This window comes from Cnephaeus nilssonii (assembly GCF_951640355.1).
Source record: "Cnephaeus nilssonii genome assembly, chromosome: 16".
Taxonomy (NCBI): domain Eukaryota; kingdom Metazoa; phylum Chordata; class Mammalia; order Chiroptera; family Vespertilionidae; genus Cnephaeus; species Cnephaeus nilssonii.
The window spans coordinates 59691584-59711692 of NC_137087.1; the positions used below are offsets into that span (position 1 = coordinate 59691584).

General features: G+C 57.8%; 1 protein-coding gene across 5 annotated transcripts in view; it reads right to left on the reverse strand.

Annotated features, from left to right (window-relative positions):
* Window positions 1–20109, reverse strand: part of PTPRE (protein tyrosine phosphatase receptor type E) — a 119991-nt gene that overhangs the window by 49566 nt on the left and 50316 nt on the right. Inside the window, exon 1 of one of the 5 annotated variants that reach the window (XM_079793198.1) lies at window positions 2960–3380. The exons of the other annotated variants lie outside the window; for them this stretch is intronic. The gene's annotated coding sequence lies outside the window, so the exon portion shown is untranslated. Of the gene's footprint in view, window positions 1–2959; window positions 3381–20109 lie in introns of those variants that run through there. 5 annotated transcript variants of the gene reach the window in all.

Genomic DNA, 20109 nt, shown 5'->3' on the forward strand with positions numbered 1-20109 from the left:
AGCCGCAGGAGCTGAGAAAGACCAGCAGTGGCCCCTCCCCACTCCGAGACCACAAGAGGGGCCCTCGCACCCTGCCAGCCCTGGCAGGCTGGCTCTGAGGGCTGCCAGCCCGTTCCAGAACCGCCCCGGCTGCAGGGATAGAGGACACTGGCCCATGTGATTCGGAGACGGGAGAGCTGGGTTTTGAGGCCTTAACATCATGCGCGTTACCCATGGCTCCTGGAACTTCTGCTAAGAATCGCTGGATTTCTCCCTTCCTCCCTGAGGCGGCACTGGGACTCGGGGGGTTCCCCCAGGGAGGAGTCCGGAACCGAGGCAACACGCACCCTGATTCCCAGAAGCAGGCGAGCTGTGCAGATGCGTGACAAGCAACGGTGCTGATCGTCACGGGAAAATCGCAGGCACTGGCCGTGGCCGTGGCCGTGGCCCACCCCCTTCACACATACACACAGTGGCCCTCGCCTCCCAGCAGCCTCTGGGACAGCCCCAGGCCCTCCCCGTGCCTGCCTCCCAGCGGAGCTTTGAGGATCAGAGCGTTCACGTCCCCTGCCCGAGGCCACGCCGCTGGTAAAATGGCAGAGCCTGGGCTCGGACCCGGGGATGAGTCTGAAACGCGGTGAGACTTTTATCAGGACACACGTGACGAACACGGGACTCTGTCTAAACTGGAAAACATTTCCTTTCAGGACGAAGGGACACAACTTTCGTAAATTTCAAAAATTTACTGAAAATACTTATTTACCCCTCCTCCTCTCCCAAAAGACCCCCACACACTGCGTGGGCACTAACAGACGTTAGCGTTCTGCGGGTTTGGGATTCCTCGTTTTAACGCGGTTTCACCTGGGAGACACCCCGCGTCACAAAGTGAGTGCCTAGTACATATTTGTCCAACGCGGGAACGGAGCGGCCAGAAGCTCTGCCAGAAGGAGCCTGCCTTGAGCTTCCTTCCCCCCCAACCGCCCGACGCCTCTACACACACCTGCTGCACTCCTCAATATTTATCAACAGTCACAGAACGTGTGGCCTTCGGGAATTCCTTGTTCTAAGAAGAAGAAAAAAGAAAGGAAGGAAGATAAGAAACCTCAAAGGAAAGGACGGTCACGCCCTGCTGGGACGTCAGGTAAGAACATAGAGACTAGGCCGTGCGCGTCTGAGATTTTCAATTCTGTTTAGAAATGTTCAGGGCAGGGAAGGGCTGTAAGACCTCGGAGCTGCGTCCCACTCTGAAGTCCCTCTGGGCTAAGAGCCTCCTGTATCTGAAATCCGAGGACAGCGAGGAGGAGGGAGGAGGGAGGAGGGAGGAGGGAGGAGGGAGGAGGGAGGAGGGAGGAGGGAGCGGGCAGGAGAGCCCCTTCCCGGTGAAAGAGTGCTTTGTGGTCCGGACACAGTCTCCGGTGTGGGCTCTCTCCCTCCTTTCATCCGCCCCAGTGACTGCTGACCTCCCTGCTGGATGGCGGGCCGCAAAGCCAGGCAAACGCCAAAGAAGGGCAGGTGTCTCCCGACTCCGACTCCGTGCAGGGAAGTTCCAAGTGCAACTCGACTACCCTGCAGGCTTCAAAGACTAGCAACCTCCTGGTTCTGCTCGGCTCAGACGGCAGGAAGCAGAGATTTTTCAAGTCAAAGGCAGGTAAGTCCCTAAGAGGTGCCCAGCCGTAATCACGCACATCATCCTTATGCTCTCACTTTCATTTTCATTTTCATTCCATTTCATTTCATTTTTATGCTCTGATTTCCCCAGCGCTCTCCTAGGTCTGTGACATGGTGACCTGGGATCCTGGGGGCGCAGACTCCAGCTGAGGCCAGAACTCCAGAGAGAAGGTGGGTGGACGAGGTGTGATCTCGGGAGACCCACCAGTGTCATTGCTACCCCTAAGGCCTTCGGTGGAAAGGGACGGCCAGCCAACTGCAGCAGGTGCTGTACGGGGCTGAACGGGGCTGCCCCAAGTTCATGTGCACCCCGAACCTCACAAGGTGACCTTCTGCCCACGGGTTCTCGCAGGGGTAGCTGTCAACACGAGGTTCATGGACCAGGCAGGACCCTCGATGCAACGCCTGGTGCCCTTACGAGGCGAGAAGGCCACGTGTGACGCTGTGACTTAGAATCCACCGGCCGGTGTGGCTCAGTGGATAGAGCGTCAGCCCACGGACTGAGGATCACGGGTTCAATTCCAGTCAAGGTCACGTACCTCGGTTGCAGGCTTGATCCCCGGCCCTGGTCGGGGCGTGTGCGGGAGGCAACCAACTGATGTGTCTCTCTCACATCGATGCTTCCCTCTCTCTCTAAAAATCAATGGGAAAATATCCTCAGGTGGGGATTAACAACAACAAAACCCCACAAAGTATATATCTGATCTTCCCCAATCCTGGCACAGAGCACCCAAAACCCTTGGAATTTCCTAAGCGATAAGAGCGCTAACAGCGTCGTTTGTTTTAATGTTTGGCCTTTGACCCCAGTTCCTGAAACCCTGGTAACGTGCTGGCTGATAGGAGTGTTTGTTCCAATGAGGAGACGCTGGGTGGCTCCCGGGTGAGGGCCGGTCACCGGGAAGACCCAGCCGTGATGAGAAGTTTGGGATTTTAAGCACCGCCCCTCCCCCCTGCCCTCCAGAGGGAGGAGGGCTGGAGATGGAGTTCATGATCCAACATGACTACGTGACGGATCCTCCATAAAACCCCCAAAGTACAGCCCGGAGAGCTTCCAGACCAGGGGAGCCCTTCCATGAGCCGGGAGGGTGGCCCACCCAACGCCCCCTGGCGCAGGCATCTCTCTCCGGGCCTCCCATCTGTGTCCGTTATCACATCCTTTTATACACCGAGGTTTCTCTGAGTTCTGTGAGCCCGGCTAGCAAATGAAGTGAACCCGAGGGGGGCGGTGTGGGAACCTCAGATCGACAGCCCATCAGTCAAAGCACAGGTGATCTGAAGTGGGCGGGGCCGTCCTGTGGGGCTGAGACCTTACCTTGTGGGTCTGAGGCTCTCTGCAGGTAGACAGGGTCAGAATGGAGGGAACGTGGGGGACACCCAGCCGGTGTCGCAGAGGACTGCTTGGAGGGGGAAACGCGCAGACATACGGCGGCCCGCGTGTTGGAAGTGAAGCGCTCCATGTAAATAAAGGAGACCTACAGAGGAAGGACAGGCTGGGTCTCCTCCAAGACGCTGTGCAGAGACGCGGACGCCCTGACCTCCGACCTCCAGCCTCCCAGAGGTGGGAGAATAAACGCCCGCGGTTTGACGCCCCGAGGCTGTGCTCGTGGTTGGCAGCAGCCACAGGAAACTGTTACGGATGCTGAGCTAAGACAGGTGTGACGAAAGCTCTAGGAGGCCGCTGGTTCCCTGCCTGCCTGTCTTCCCCTCTGTTGACTCCGGGATCCTGTAGGACCTTCTCTCCCCTCAGCTCCCACACCCATGGGTCACCACATCCTGCCGCGTTCCTCTCTCAGACAACTTTCACTCGCTCTGTCTCTTCACCCAGAGTCCAAGGTCTTCTTCGCCAAATCTCGCTGGGCCCAGTACACCTCCTGGGACACACCCAGGACTCACCCACGGCAGCCCCGTTGCTCCATCATGCTGGCCTGCCCAGCACCTCCCATCACACCCTCTCAGCGGTCCCTGCCCAGGGTGCCAGGGGCCTCCAGCAGGTTCTCACATTCCGGTATTTTCTTACCACCTTCACAAGCTCCGAAACAGCGTTCACTCATTTCTCTGACACAATCAATTCCATGTATGGAATTTAAAAGGACACTCTGTCATTAGGGTAAAATGGGAAAACCAGCATCCCTAGCCATAGAGAGATGACCTTGACCTCACTAGCCACACAGAGAGACAACCCTGACCATCAACTCAGTGAAGATGGGGAAGGTGAATTTTGAAATTCTTGCTAAACACTGGCCCTGTGCAAAGCTCTTGGGCTAGAGTCTGCTAAAAAGCTGCATGAGCAAGCGCTGAGACGTAACGACACGCTCGGTGCAAGCCGAGGGCCGCCCTTTGAGGGCGAGGAAGGCTGGACGAGGATGCAGGAGGGAGGACTCCCTCCCTGGGTGATGCACGTTTCTTCACCGCGCTGCTCAGGTTCCACCCAAACCTCAAGGGCTTTTGTGCATCAGAGGACACCATCCAAAAAGCGAGAAGGTGTATCGCTGGCGAATATCTCCTCCCACGCAGTGGGCTGTCTTTTCACGTTGCTGATGGTTTCCTAGGCTGTGCAAAAGCTTTTCCGTTTGGTGTAGTCCCATTTGTTTATTTTCCCCTTTGTTTCCCTTGCCCAAGGAGATAGAGCAGAAAAAAAAATTGCTGTGAGAAATGTTAGAGATTGTACTGTCTATGTTTTCTTCCAGGATTTTTATGGTTTCGTGGTTTAAGTCTTCAATCCATGTTGAGTTTATTCTTGTGTATGGTGCAAGTAGGTGGTCTAGTTTCACTGTTTTGTAAGCATCTGTCCAATTTTTCCAACACCATTTATTGAATAGACTGTCTTTACCCCATTGTATGTTCTTGCCTCCCTTGACCATGGAGGTATGTTTTTATTTCTGGAGTCTCCATTCTGTCCCATGGGTCTCTATACTTGCTTGTATGCCAGGACCATGCTGTTTTGATTACTATGGCCTTGTAGTATAGTTTGATATCAGGTAGCAGGATTTCGCCAACCTTGTTCTTCTTACTCAAGATTGCTGAGACTATTTGGGGTCTTTTGTGGTTTTATATAAATGTTTGGAATATGTATTTGTTCTAGTTATGACATATTCCATTGCCATTTTAATAGGAATCTCATTGAATCTATAGACTGCTTTAGGTAGTGTGGACATTTTAATGATGTTAATTCTTCCTATCCATGAACACGGTATATGCTTCCACTTACTTGTATTGCCTCAGTTTCTTTCTTCACTATCCCATAATTTTCCAAGTACAGGTCTTTTACATCCTTAAATTTATTCCTAGATACCTTTTTTGTTGTTGCTGCAATTGTAAGTGGGACTATTTTCTTAGTTTCCTTTTCAGATAGTTCATTATTGGTGTACAAAAATGCCACTGATTTCTGAATATTAATTTTGTATCCTGCTACTTTACTGAATTCATTTATCAGTTCTAGTAGTTTTTGGTGGAGTCTTTAGGGTTCTCTCTATATAGTATCATGTCATCTGCAAATAATGACAGTTTTACTTCCTCCTTTCCAATTTGGATGCCTTTTATTTCTTCTTGTCTGACTGCTGTGGCTAGAACTTGTAGTACTATCCTATCTAATAAAAGGGTAATATGCAAATTGACCATCACTTCAACACACAAGATGGCTGCCCCCATGTGGTAAAAAATGGCCGCCCCCATGTGGACACAAGATGGCCACCACAAGATGGCCTGCAGGGGAGGGCAGTTGGGGGCAACCAGGCTTGCAGGGGAGGGCAGTTGGGAGGGACCAGGCCTGCAGGGGAGGGCAGTTGGGAGCAACCAGGCCTTCAAAGGAGGGCAGGTAGGGGTGACCGGGCTGGCAGAGGAGGGCAGTTGGGGATGACCAGGCCAGCAGAGGAGGGCAGTTGGGGGTGACCAGGCCAGCAGGAGAGGGCAGTTGGGGGGACCATGCCAGCAGGGGAGGGAAGTTGGGGGGGACCAGGCCAGCAGGGGAGGACAGTTGGGGGCAACCAGGCCTGCAGGGGAGGGCAGTTGGGGGCAACCAGGCCTGCAAGGGAGGGCAGGTAGGGGTGACCGGGCCAGCAGAGGAGGGCAGTTGGGGATGACCAGGCCAGCAGGGGAGGGTAGTTGGGGGGGGGACCAGGCCAGCAGGGGAGGGCAGTTGGGAGCAACCAGGCCTGAAAGGGAGGGCAGGTAGGGGTGATCGGGCTGGCAGAGGAGGGCAGTTGGGGATGACCAGGCCAGCAGGGGAGGGTAGTTGTGGGGGGACCAGGCCAGCAGGGGAGGGCAGTTGGGGGGGACCAGGCCAGCAGGGGAGGGCAGTTGGGGGTAATCAAGCCAGTAGGGGAGGGCAGTTGGGGCAATCGGGTCGGCAGGGGAGCAGTTAGGCATCGATCAGGCTTGCAGGGGAGTGGTTAGGGGGTGATCAGGCTGGCAGGCAGAAGCAGTTAGGGGCAATCAGGCAGGCAGGCAGACGAGTGGTTGGGAGCCAGCAGTTCTGGATTGTGAGAGGGATGGCATCCCTTGAGGGGTCCCAGATTGGAGAGGGTGCAGGCTGGGCTGAGGGACACTCCCCCCCCCACACACACGAATTTTGTGCACCGGGCCTCTAGTGTGCACTCAAGAACAGTGAAAGCAGACATCCCTGTCTTGTTCTTGATCTTAAGGAAAACACCTTTAGTGTTTGCCCATTGAGTAGGATGTTGGCTGTGGGTTTATCATATGTGGCTTTTACAATATTGAGGTATGTTCCCTCTATTCTCACTTTGCGGAGAGTTTTTATCATAAATGCGTGTTGAATTTTATCAAAAGCACTTTCTGCATCTATTGATATGATCAAGTGATTTTTATCTTTTGTTTATGCAATGTATCACATTTATTGATTTGTGGAATACTGTACACCAAATTTATAAAGAACTTCTACAACTTGACACCAAGAAAACAAATAACTCAATTTAAAAAATGGGCAAAGAACCCGAATAGACACTTCTCCAAAGAGGACATACAGATGGCCAACAGACGTTTAAAAAGATGCTCAACGCCACTCATCACCAGAGAGATGCAAATTAAAACCACAATGAGCTATCCCCTCACTCTTGGGTACACGTCCAACAGAACTGAAATCAGGTACTGAAACAAAAACCTGTACTCGAATGTCCATAGCAGCGTTACTCACAGGAGCCCAGAGGCAGAAAACCACCAGAACGCCCAGCCGCCGATGAACGGCCAACCCACGAAATGTGGTCTGTACGTACAACGGGTGCCGTTCAGCTGTGCAAAGGAGGAAGTATCGACACGTGCCGCAGCATGGACCAGCCTCACGCATTGCTGGGTGAAAGAGACCAGAGCAAGCGTCCATGGACCGTCTGATTTCATTGATGGGGAATATCCCGCCTATGTAAGTCAATAGAGACAGTGGCAGCCCGGAGCCCGGGGAGGGGGGATGGGGGTGGACTGCTTACCGGGTACAGGGTGTTCCTTCGGGATGAGGAACATGTCAAGACAGTAGTTGCACAACACTGTGCATGCCCTAAGTGCCACTGGATTGTACTCTCGAGCACAGCTCATATGATGGGATGTGAATTTCACCTCAGCAGCGAGGTCGTCCCCTCAGGACGACCACAGAGGGTGCTCTAGGACAAAAGGCCCCGCCCCGCCTGGCTGCCAAGACCCTCGCGGACGTAACGTTATGGGAAGCGCTGGCTGGGGGCTGGGTGTCAGCGCTGTGCATGTGGTGCTCATTCAATCGCCACGACAACAAGGGATTGGGGCCATTACCACCCTCACCGCACACATGAGGAAACTGAGTCACACGTCTGGGTAGATGACACAGCTGCCTCCCACGGACCGGGCAGATGCTCTGGCGTGGGGGCCGGTGGGGTGCTGGAAATGGTGCTATAGACCAGTGGTCGGCAAACTCATTCGTCAGCAGAGCCAAATATCAACAGGACAATGATTGACATTGCTTTTGAGAGCCACATTTTTTAAACTTAAACTTCTTCTAACGCCACTTCTTCAAAAGAGACTCGCCCAGGCCGTGGTCTTTTGTGGAAGAGCCACACTCAAGGGGCCAAAGCGCCGCATGTGGCTCGCGAGCCGCAGTTTGCCAACCACGGCTATAGACAAATATTCTAGCAGACACGAGGGGCCCCTACCCGGGCTCCCAGTGTCTGCCCCTCGCCCCTTCTGCAGTCATCGTTTCTCTGAGGAAGCCCTAGCCCTGCGTTCTGTGGGCCCCACTGTGCCAGTCACACGGCGAGTGTGCGTTGCAGATCCCGCTATCGGAAGGTACGCGGCACGGTTTACACCCATCAAGTTGGGTCTCACCCCTTTCGCTCCGAGTTGAAGGCACTGGCGGCCCTCAGCCCTTAGGCCCCGAGTGGACGGAGGACTTGACTTTCCAGCAAGGCTATTGCAGGCTTAAAGCTGCTTCCCGGCATGAGTGTGCTGCCTCCCCCCCCCCCCCCCCTCTTTTTACACTATTATCAGGTTGGATGTAACAGAGGAGAGTTTGGAAATACAAACCACAGAGCACACCTTTAACATCGGCAGCGCCGATATATATATATATATTTAAATATATTTGTATTGATTTCAGAGAGGAAGGGAGAGGGAGAGAGAGATAGAAACATCAGTGATGAGAGGGACTCATGGATCGGCTGCCTCCTGCACGCCCCTCACTGGGGATGGAGCCTGCAACCCAGGCCTGTGCCCTGACAAGTGTCTAATCAAACCGTGACCTCCTGGCTCATGTGTGGATGCTCAACCACGGAGCCACACTGGCCGGGCGGAGCCGATATTCTTTAACGCTTTAGAAAACATCTGGGAACGCTGGTTTTCCCAGAGCATGGCCGACTTCTTGAATTTGTTTCCCAAAGAAACCCAGTGACGGCTCCCCCGCGGAATCAGAGGGAAGAAGCAAGGAGTCCGGGGCCTGGGCGCGGGCAGGCGCACGCCGAGCGCTTTATAGGTCACCTCCTCTCGGCCGCTCCGCCCCCAGGAGGGCAGTTCACCTCACAGAGACGGTCACCGTCCCAGGCCTCAGAGCGAAGGGGATGGGTCAGGACTTGGACCCGGTGTCTGATCCAAAGCCCCCGCCACTTTCCAGGAGGGTCTGTAGAGAGACAAACACCACACATGAGGCACACGGACCACTGCCCTCGCTGGTGTGGCTCAGTGGATAGGTCGGCCTGTGGACCGAAGGGTCCCCGGTTTGATTCCGGGTCAGGGCACAGGCCTGGGCTGTGGGCTCTCTCCCCGGTGTGGGGCGTGAAGGAGGCAGCCGGTCGATGACTCTTCTCTCATCATGGATGTTTTTCTCTCTCTCCCTCTCCCTTCCTCCCTGAAATAAATACAAATGTTAAAAAAAAGACATATTGTCCACAAATATTACGAAGCGAATTGATGTGCCAGGAGCTGGGAAGACAGAGATGAGGAGGCGCGGTCACCACCTCCCGCATCCAGGTTCCCGTATCACCGACTTCCCCGCCAACCCGCCCACTGTCCCGACTCCCTCCTCAGCACAGTCTCCCATCCCGGGGGCCCCTGGAGTTCAGGGCGGGACCCCGATCCCCACTTCTCCTGAAGCATCCTCTCCTACGGGGTTCCTGGGGAGCTCGCAGGGGGCCCCCTTTATCTGAGCTTCCAGGAAACACTGTCCCCGCTTGGGTCCTGGGAGGGCCCTCTCCCCCTGCTTCCCCACGACCCCACGAGGTCACACCACAAACAAACAAGCGGGGACCGTCCGGGAACGGAACATCCAGTCTCCTTCCCGCTCAGCTCCTGCTCGGCGGACACACCCGCTCCGGAGTTTGGAGCGTGGCTGCCGGGGGCACGGCCTGGACGCCCTCCCGGGCAGCGGCCTGGCAGCCTGCAGACAGCAGGCAGGGGGGACCAGCTTCCCCTGCAAAGGCGCTGATTCACGGCAGGAGAGGGGATGGGCCGCGAGCCACCCCCCCCCCCCCCCCCTCAGCCCCGAATCCTCGGTGATGATCTCAGGTGGGACTCCTTCCCCGAGGTGAGCATCAGGCTGCCTCCTGCTGCTCGGCGAACAGGGGCTGCCTTTCCCAGCTTCTCACGGGCCCTCCCTCGCTCTAAGGGCGTTCCCACGCTGTCTCCCCAGGGCCTCACTGCCCCGTCCCCCCCTCCCCCCACCCCGCCACCCGGGAGGCGCCAGGGGCCCGACACAGAAGGCACAGGATGGGAGACTGTGCCGAGGAGGGGGTCGTGACAGTGGGCGGGTGGTGCCCTCAGTTTGCCTCCATCACGAGGGCGGCTCCTCAGCGGAGTGGGACCAGGATTCGGGGCCTGATGTACAGACGCAGGAGCCCCCAGAGAAGAAACGGCAAGAAGACACTGCGGGGCTGGGAGTGCGAGGATTAACTCCCGAGAAATCCAGTGACATCTTCCGAGCTGCCCAGACGGCGCTCTGCAGGGCGGGGGTGAAATACACCAAAGAGGCTCCGCGCTGCCTTCCCAGGACCCTCTCCCCAGCCCAGCCCAGTCCAGCCCAGCACAGCACAGCCCAGCCCAGCCCAGCCCAGCCCAGCCCAGTCCAGCCCAGCCCAGTCCATCCCAGCCCAACACAGCCCAGCCCAGCCCAGTCCAGCCCAACACAGCCCAGCCCAGCCCAGCCCAGCGCAGCCCAGCCCAACACAGCCCAGCCCAGCCCAGCCCAGCCCAGTCCAGCCCAACACAGCCCAGCCCAGCACAGCCCAGCCCAGCACAGCCCAGCCCAGCCCAGCCCAGCCCAGCACAGCCCAGCACAGCCCAGCCCAGCCCAGCCCAGCCCAGCCCAGCCCAGCCCAGCCGTGCAGCGAGAGAACACAGCTGCAGACCCAGCCTCCTCGGGACCTTCCGACGTCCCCACGAAGCCCTCGCATACGACAGGCGAACGCGATGACGGGTTCCTTGTCGCTTTCCTAACAGCAAAGAGTCAACTTCCAGCGAAAACACAACCGAGCCAACCTGTGAGGTGAACTCCGGATCTCCTCGGGTGTCTGTTGGCCCAAACGCACAGGCCCCTTCCAGCTGGCTCGGCGTGACGAGGTGCCAGGCCTGGCTGGCGGCTTCCTGCCCGGGGCACCGTCACCGCCCGGACACGGGGGTCTCCCCATCGCTGAGCCTCTGGGCCGTGAGCCAAGGGGCTGGGGCCTCCTGCTGGGAACGCGGGCCGCCGGCCGCCGTTGAGTGACGGGCCGGAGCGGGTGGGGCTCCTCCTGGGGAAAGCCTGACAGGTGCGGACAAACGGACTAAAAGAGCCCCCTTTTCTAACGCAGGCTCACAGGTTTCTCAGCAGGACGCCTGCTCCACCGTAGGCCCCAGAAACAGCGTATGGGGGGGCTGTGTCTGAGTTTACCGCGTAGCAGCATTAGCCGTGGACAAGTAATGTGAACATACACACACACACACACACGTTCTCCGGAGAACACGGCTGTTCAGTGTGACGCAGCCTCAGGCCGCGGCAGCAGCTCGAGAGAGAAAGGAGAAAGCAGGAACGCAGCACGAGCCTCCCCGTCCGGGGGCCATTGCGGATGGATGCTCGCCGAGCCAGCCTTCCCGGCAAACGCTTCCCAAAACGCCTGGAGAACTTTCAGATGAGGTGAGAGATGCACGAGCAAAATTTTGAGTACAATCTCTTTGATTCAAGAACATTTAGTTTGCTCAGTGGTTAGAGCCTACCTCAGTTGGTGGCTTAATCCCTGGCCCCCGTCGGGGTGCGTGTGCGGGAGACAACCCATTGATCTGTCTCTCTCACATCGATGTTTCTCTCTTTCTCTTCCCCCCTTCCTTCCTCCCCTTCACTCCCTCTAAAAAAATACAAACTAAAAATCAATGGGAAAAAATATCCTTGAGTGAGGATTAAAAAAAAAGGACATTTAGTTATTGTATTTTAAGCGAAAGAGAAAGTCCTCACACGTTAAATAGCAACTTAAGAAGAGGAAGACATAAGCCAGCCTGAGTCACTTGCACAAAACCGCTAACCCATCTCCCGCCTGGATGTTACCGACCGGCAGGGTAAGCGCACACGCAAACTCGACAAAGAGCGGACCTGCTGTGTCTCGCCTGCGTGTTCAGTGAGGAGCAGCATGAGATAGGAGCATTTAAAAGCCTTTGGAAAAGGCACTTTTCTCACAACCTAATCCAGCGACGGAAGGAACATTCTGGAAGTCTCCCTGCGTGTCTGTATTCTGCATCCATGCACACCCCCAGAGCACGGCTTTCGGGGAGCCCCTAGGTGACCAACTCGTTCAAACCCCTGTGCACAGCACAGAGTCTCGCAGGCTGGTAAGACGGACATTTCCACGCAGGCTACCGCGGGAAGGCAACACGTTATTTACGTGGCGTTTCCTTCGTCACCACCTTCCCAGGGCAGCAGCTGCTGGTCCTCAGGCGATGCCCTCACACACCAGAGCCCAGCATCCGGGGCAAAGTGATTGGGCAGATTGCTCATTTATTTCTTTTCTTTCTTTCTTTTTTTTTTTTATCAGATCGCTCATTTCCAATATACTCGAACAGAAATCTATGATTCGCAGAGGTGGAGTGACTTTTTTAAAAAATATTTTTTTATTGATTTGAGAGGAAGGGAGAGGGAGAGAGATAGAAACATCAATGAATCAATGATGAGAGAGAATCATTGATTGGCTGCCTCCTGCACGACCCCTACTGGGGATTGAGCCCGCAACCCGGGACATGTGCCCTTGACTGGAATCGAACCCGGGACCTTCAGTCCACAGGTTGATGCTCTATCCACTGAACCAAATCAGCGAGGGTGTGACTTTTTTTTTTTAATTTCAAATGAATCTGCGAGAAAGGAGGCATACGGTCCAGTCCGGGTCCTGGGAGCCATGCAGGTGGGCCCCTGGCTATTGCTGCCAGCGTCCCCGCGGGGCAACCAGAACCCGGGTGCCCTGGGCCCGGGAGGAGGAGGACAGGAGGGGAGCCCCCAGCACCCACGAGGGCAAGGGCAACCCCCACCCGGACTCCCCTGGGCTCCGTGTTCCGTCTTCAAATATAAGCGGCGGCTAATGTTGCGCTTTCTAACGATGCTTTCAAGGCAAAGCGAAGTTGAAATGCAACCTGGGCACCTGCATTGAAGAAAACGGAAGGACACCTATTATTAGTGCCTGTCCCCAAACGGGCTTCAAGGATAAAATTCTTCTGCCCGGCCCGCGTGGCCCAGGGGCTGAGTGTCAACCTATGAACCAGGAGGTCAGGGTTCGATTCCCAGTCAGGGCACATGTGCAGGTTGCAGGTTCGATCCCCGGTGTGGGGCGTGCAGGAGGCAATGGATCCATGATTCTCTCTCATCATGGATGTTTCTCTCTCTCTCTCCCTCTCCCTTCCTCTCTGACATCAATAATAAATATACATCTATAGAAGATAAAAGTCGTTTATTCTAGCTTTTTCTACTCAGCAGAAAGAGCCATTCTATTTCGGGCGTGCCGCTGCTTGGAAGGGCGGAAGTCTCATATCAAAAATATCTGTTTCCTTATTTCGCACAGCGCTTCCTAAGACATAAAGGGAAACGTACCCTCCAGTTCTACGCTCAGGCCTCTTCTCCCCAAACTGAAGCTCGGCAGCCGCCTCGCCCCCCAGTCCTCCCTGCTCGGGGCAAAGCGGAAGGTCTTCGGCAGCTTCTTTATTTCGCGTTCAGTGGGTCGAACATCGCGGCAGCGTGGCCGTGGTTAGCGGTGCAGGCACCACACGGGCACCCCCCTCCCCCAAAGACGTGGCTTCAAGTGTGTCCGAAGGAAGCCCGGTGTGAATGCGCCCCCCCGCCCCCCCCCCCCCCGCAGCAGGCGGGCTGGAGCGCAGCTGGCGGCAATGCCCGCCTTCTTGTTAACGCCATTCCGTCCCGGCACCAGCCCCCGGCGCTGGCTTCCACGCTGTCCTGGGGATCTGAAGTGCGGTGTACTGGGCACTCGCTTTGTGCCAAGGACGGTGCTAGGGAGTGGCAGACTCTGTGCCAGTCACTCCCCATCATGTCTGCCTCCAGCGAAGACGCACCGGCGGGTCCCCGGGACGGTTCTGTGCGGACTCCGAGCGGCTCCTGGGCCCCATGACGCCCGGGAGGCACCACCCTCCGGTGAGGATTGAACACAAAACAAGGCAGGCCTGTCCTCGTCCTCGGCAGCTTCTCCAGTGGCCGCCTGCCTCGGTGACTTTGATGACACGCCAGTTGTCTGCAAACCCATTTCTTTTCTCAAGAGGCCGCTTCTCATTCATTTCCTGGTGACAAGGAGTTTCTGAAACAATCACGGAAAACCATCTCTGCCTGCACCCGGAGCTGAGGTCTCTCTTAGCCCGCCCCCCCCCCCGGGGGCCATTGTTCCCCGTTGCCATGGTGATGCTGCAGCGTCACTGCCGGGTCCCACAGCAGCCACAGCACTCGCTTCCATGGAACCGTTTGCTCCCCGAAAACAAACACGTGGCCGTGCTAACGTCCCAGTGAACTGAGCTTCCTCCCCGAGTGGTGATGGTCGGGCACAGCCGATGTAGAGAGCAATTATTGTTATTGATTTCAGGGAGGAAGGGAGAGGGAGCGAGAGAAACATCAGTGATGAGAGAGACTCATCCATCGGCCGCCTTCACGGGCTGCCTCCTGCACGCCCCACACTGGGGATCCAGCCCGCAACCCGGGCATGTGCCCTGACTGGGAATCGAACCGCGACTTCCTGGTTCATGGGTCACTAGCAACACCAGCCAGCTGTACAGTGAATTAAAACAAGAAGAGACACCTTAAAATACCTTCATTCACTCCCTTCCCTTAACTTTTGGGGAGTTTCTTACTATGTCCAATGACCTGAGAAATGTTTGTTTTTTTTTTTTTACAAAACGTGAAAGTAAGAGGCCTGGGAGCGAGGAACTGAACGTGTTCACTGCTGGGCGTTCATGCGAACTGGCCGTTTTCGAAGCAACAGCACAGTCCCACTTCGCTTTTAACTTGTGAGTCGCGCACACACACCGACATGCACTTATACTAATTCCCGAGGTCTCCCACTTGTGACGTCTGGATTAAAAAGAAAAGACAGATGCCCTCGCTGGTCTGGCTCAGTGGTTAGAGTGTCGGCCTCGGACCGAAGGGTCACAGGCTCAATGCCTGGTCAAGGGCACGCACCTCGGTTGCAGGCTGGATCCCCGGCTCAGGGCTGGCATGTGCAGGAGGCAACCAATTGATGTGTCTCTCTCGCATCCATGTTTCTCTCTCTCTCTCTTTCTCTCTCTCTCTCTCTTTCCCCCTCCCTTCGTTCTCTCTGAAAATCAACGGGAAAACTGTCCTCAGGTGAGGATTAAAAAGGAAAAGCAGACAGACATGCCCATGGGCCTCCTGAGGCCTGGTTTCCTAAGGGCTGGCCCAGTCAGGTGCTGACCTCGCCCTGAACTCCAGGCGGCTGGTCCTCTGAGGTTCCAGCCCTGGCGTCCGGGTGGTGGGATGGTGTCCAACTCTTAAGAGCCGCCTCGGAGGAGGGACGTGGAGGATCACCTTCGCGGCCCGTGGCGGCGCGTGGAGCACGTGGCTTCATGGCCTTACCTTCCGAGCACATGCGGGCTGACGTGGGCACCCGGGGCCAGCAGCCGGCTGTCCTCGGCGCCTGCCGCACACGGTCCCGAGGGCTGGCCTGACTCCCGGGAGCCGGCGCCCACAAGAGGGATTGGCCACCTGGACTGCACTCCAGAGGCCGCCCTAAGGAAAAGGGGGATCCGTTACGAACGCCACAGGCCAAGGAAAATGTCTGATTCACGCGTGGCTCCATTCGTGACGGTAACCTGAGCTGGGGCTCGCTGCCCGCGCCCTCCGGTCTTCGCTCTGTCCCCGTATTTGCTTGGCTTTCGCTTTGTTTTCCTTTCCTCTCTTTCTTCTTGGCTCCCCGCTCGGAAGGCTGCCAGGCTGGGCGAGGAGAGGGCTGTTGGCTCAGGGACTGAAAGCGGCTTTCTGTCGGGGAAGGAATGCCGTGTCCGTGGGGGCCTCGGCCGCCAACCGCCAGCCGCCAGCACCAATAGGCACCCTGCTCACAGCACCCACTCCCCGAGAGGGGGCGCCGGGCATTAGGGAACCCGCAGCAGGGCGCACGGCCGGTGCTGAGTGTGGAGCCTGCGTGCGTGGTGGGGTGCGTGGTGGGGTGCGTGGTGGGGCATGTGGTAGGGCTGCCTGCACCCCTCTGCCTCCTCCTTCCCCGGGACGAAGGTTTCAGAACTCGGCTGCAAGATGTGGAATGAGCCCGAGGGTGGAGGCTGGGACGGGTGCCCGATGGGTGGATGGGAATCGGCAGGCGTGGGTTCCAGGCTCCGGGGCCACAGTTAGAAAAACTGGGGGCGTCTCGGGGGTAAATGCTGAGCGACTGCATGGCTGGAGGCCTGAGCGATTGGGATGGATAATGATCCAAAGTCAGCCTGAGGCAGGACGAGGCGGGGCACCCACGGGTGTGGCCCCAAGCCCGCCCGCCCGCCCGCCCCACATCCTCTCTTCGCCGTGTTTTTGGCTGCGGAAGGAACGGCTTCACCAGGCCAGGTTTGGAGATCCCCGCTTATGGCCTGCTACGGGAATGGGGTTCCTCGCCCGTGGACTGCCTCGGTGAAGTGCAGGCACAGGTCCGTGTTGCCGGACGGCAGCCCCGGCGCTGCATGTCCCTCTTAGAGGATCGCCTCCCTCCACAGAACCAGGCACCAGTCACTGCCCCGTGTCCACTCGGGGAAACACCCGGACCCGGCATTCGGGAATGAACGTGGGCGCTGGTCCCGGCAGCGAGAGGACCACGCCTGGACTGTCCCCGGAAACTAGCCTCCTGCGCACCGGGGCAGGGCCGGCGGCTTGCTGACCTCGCAGACCGCGCCTGTGTTTAGACATGTGGGAAACAGGTGTGTGCGTGGCTGAGCGTGAACACAGACCGAATGCTGCCGAGGCTGTGAGCACGATTAGGGCCCCGGACAATTTCCCTGTCGTGCTCAGCAAACCCGCCCGACCCCACGCGGTGCTTGTTCAGGCAGCCTGCTGTGCCGTCCAGGGAGGGGATCAAGCAAGGCAGCATCGCCGGGGACGCGGCTCCCACGCGGGTGTTTACCGCCGCCTCCTGCAGGACACTGTCTATGGGGCCACAGAAAGCCGTGGGCACCGTCCAGGTCCCGCCGCCTCCCGCAGGACGCTGTCTAGGGGACCACAGAAAGCCGTGGGCACCGTCCAGGTCACGCCGCCTCCTGCAGGACGCTGTCTAGGGGACCACAGAAAGCCGTGGGCACCGTCCAGGTCACGCCGCCTCCTGCAGGACGCTGTCTAGGGGACCACAGAAAGCCGTGGGCACCGTCCAGGTCCCGCCGCCTCCTGCAGGACGCTGTCTATGGGGCCACAGAAAGCCTGGCACCGTCCAGGTCCCGCCGCCTCCTGCAGGACCCTGTCTAGGGGACCACAGAAAGCCTGGCACTGTCCAGGTCCCGCCGCCAGCCGCTCCAGGCCGTCCGCGAGGCCCCAGCTGGGCAGCTCTGTGCTGTGGTCTGGCCCACGGACCCTGCGCGTTAGGGGCCTCTGGGACCCACCACGCCCTTTACACAGAGGCCCTAGCAGTCCACCGAGGGCAAAGCAGGTGCTTGAACTTGGTCTCCTGGCTGCCACCCGCATGTTGGGGCGAGCCCCCCTCATTAACGGGGGATTGGGGGCCCTGTCTCATGAGTGGACGTCTGTGATTCCCTCATCCTCAGCACTCACCACCCCGCACACGGGGAGGCATGCTGGGTTCCCCTGTCTGAGGAGAGAGCTCAGATGGTGCGGGTGGAGACGCCCTGGGGACCAGCCTGTCTCTCGGGAAGGGGGTGGGGAGGACTGTCAGGTGTCCGCGCTCTGCTCTGACGGGGCCACGGGGTGGGGGTCCGAGTCATTCTTCTCAGCGCACAGACCTACAGCCGAGAACAGGTCCTTGTCTCAGACTCAACCTGTGATTGATGGGACACACCCCCTTTTTCAAGACACGGCATTTCCGCGCTCGGAGGCGCCCTGATAGGTGGGTGGTCCTTTAGCTCTTAGGAATCCTGGGGGTGGGGGGCAGGAGAGAGAACCCCCATCAGAAAACAAAATCAAACCCGGCCGGTGTGGCTCAGCGGCTGAGCATTGAGCCATGAACCAAGAGGTCTCCGGTTCTATTCCCGGTCAGGGCACATGCCGGGTTGTGGACTCGATCCCCGGGAGGGGGGTATAGGAGGCAGCTGATCGATGCTGCTGCTCTCTCATTGATGTTTCTCTCTCTCTCTCCCTCTCCCTTCCGCTCTGAAACCAATAAAAATCTCAGAAACAAAACAAAACAACCCTTTGCACCGTGTCACCACTGTGACAGGTCTGCGGAGAGAGACGGCAGGAGAAAGGAGAAAGCTTTTCCCGCTTTTCTGACCAGGAGAGCTAGCCTTTTGTGGAGCCAGCGGTTCATGGTGAGTGCCGCCCCAGGCGCCGGAGACGGCAGACGGCGTCCTCTGCTCGCTGCCTCCTCCGACTCCCTCCGCTCTCCCCGCCCAGCCATTCACTGGCCCCTCGTTCATCAGCCGCCCGCGGAGGCCTGAGGTCGGCCAGGTGCGGGCAGGCCGGGGGTTCACAGACAACTGGGCCGCGGCTGTCCTCCGGGCTGACACCCCCCCCCCCACCTTCCCAGGCAGGCAGGGGGCCAGTCGCACGGCCTGGTCCCGCTCCCCGGGCCAGGCTCCAAGCCAGCATCCATTTCCAGTTCCGTGTCACACGTCACAGACATCACGGCGACAGCAGAGAAGAGAAATCTCCTGACAGACAGCTAAGCGGACTGCTCTCCATCATGGGGCCACTCTGCCAAGATTTGTACCTACTTCTCCTTACACCACGCCCTCGAAGGCAGCCCTCGCCATGGACGTAAGGAGCTTAGACGCACCGTCGGGGCTGAGACCCGCTGCGCCGGGCTCCTGCCTCTCACAGAACCTGGGATCCCAGCAGAAACGTCTACGAGCCGTTTCCCCAGGTGTCGGAGCATCTAGGTTCATCCAGCCACGGGGCCGTGACGAGGGGCGATGTCACGCTTTTTCAAATTCCCAAGGACTCTGCTGTGGTCCTTGGACAGGGACGTTTTTATAAAACGCGTGCAGCCTCGGTGAGATGAAACAGTGAAGTGTTCTGAGCTCTTTCGGATGAGTTTCAGGAAGGGGTCAATCCGTTCTGGTGACCAAGGAGGCCCTTTGCACCGTGATCACTAACGCCGGAGCCGGTACTTGGGTTGCTGGTGCGATACCAGGGCTTCTGACCAGGTACCCGGGCTCCTGGGGGAGGTCCCTGGATTCCGGACTCGGTCCCTGGTTTCCGGTGGTGGCCCGTCGGCAGAGGAAGCAGGTGAGGCTGCCGCTCCGGTCCCATAGCTTGCCCCTCAGAGCATCTGGCCTTCCCCAGGGCTGGGGACCGGTGAGCAGCACCCCGACAAAGGGTGGCCTCCTCTCCGGGGACACCAGCTCCAGGAGCCCTGAGCCCAGGCCTCAGAGTCGGTGAGAAACAGATCATCTTGAAAGAAAGGCACCCTCCCGCCCCCGCCTGCTACCCCCTGTACTTTCTTTATTTTCTTAAAATATATTTTTATTGATTTCAGAGAGGAAGGGAGAGGGAGAGAAACATCAATGATGAGAGAGACTCATGGATTGGCTGCCTCCTGCATGTCCCCCACTGGGGATCGAGCCTACAACCTGGGCATGTACCCTTGAGTGGAATCGAAGCTGGGACCCTCAGTCCGCAGGCCGACGCTGTATCCACTGAGCCACACTGGCCAGGTCTGGGGCCCCATCTATTTTTAAAAATATATATATTTTATTGATTTTTTACAGAGAGGAAGGGAGAGGGATAGAGAGTTAGAAACATTGATGGGAGAGAAACATCAATCAGCTGCCTCTTGCACACTCCCTACTGGGGATGTGCCTGCAACCAAGGTACATGCCCTTGAGTGGAATCGAACCTGGGACCCTCAGTCCGCAGGCCGACGCTGTATCCACAGAGCCACACCGGCCAGGGCTGGGGCCCCGTCTTGGTAGTCAGAAGGCTAGAGCCTTGCAGAGGTGGGCGGCTCAGGAGAGGGGGCACCTTGGGAGACGGGCGACTTCATTAAACCCACGGGGCGAGTGAGGCTCGAGGTCGGGCCTCCTGACCCCGGGGTCACCCTTCACTCTCACCCCGCTGCTTTGCGGACCCTGTTGTTTCTACCAGGCTGACTCCATAGAGCAGGCCGCCTCCCCGCTGCCCCCCAAAATCATCCTGTTGTCCTCTGACTTGCACCATCTCCGGCCCCACTGGACCTCTCCGCCTCTGCATGCCCGCGCATCGTCCCGGTGGCCTGAGCCAGGCTGGGCGGGACGGGTCACTGGATGGACGGATGGATGGCCGCTCCCTCCCTCCTCTGAGGGGCGGGGCTGAGGGGAGGGGACGCCTGAGATGAGCTAACAGCTCTGGCAGCCAAGGCGACCCCCGGGGGCGACTGTCCAACGAGGCTGTGCACCAGGTCCCAG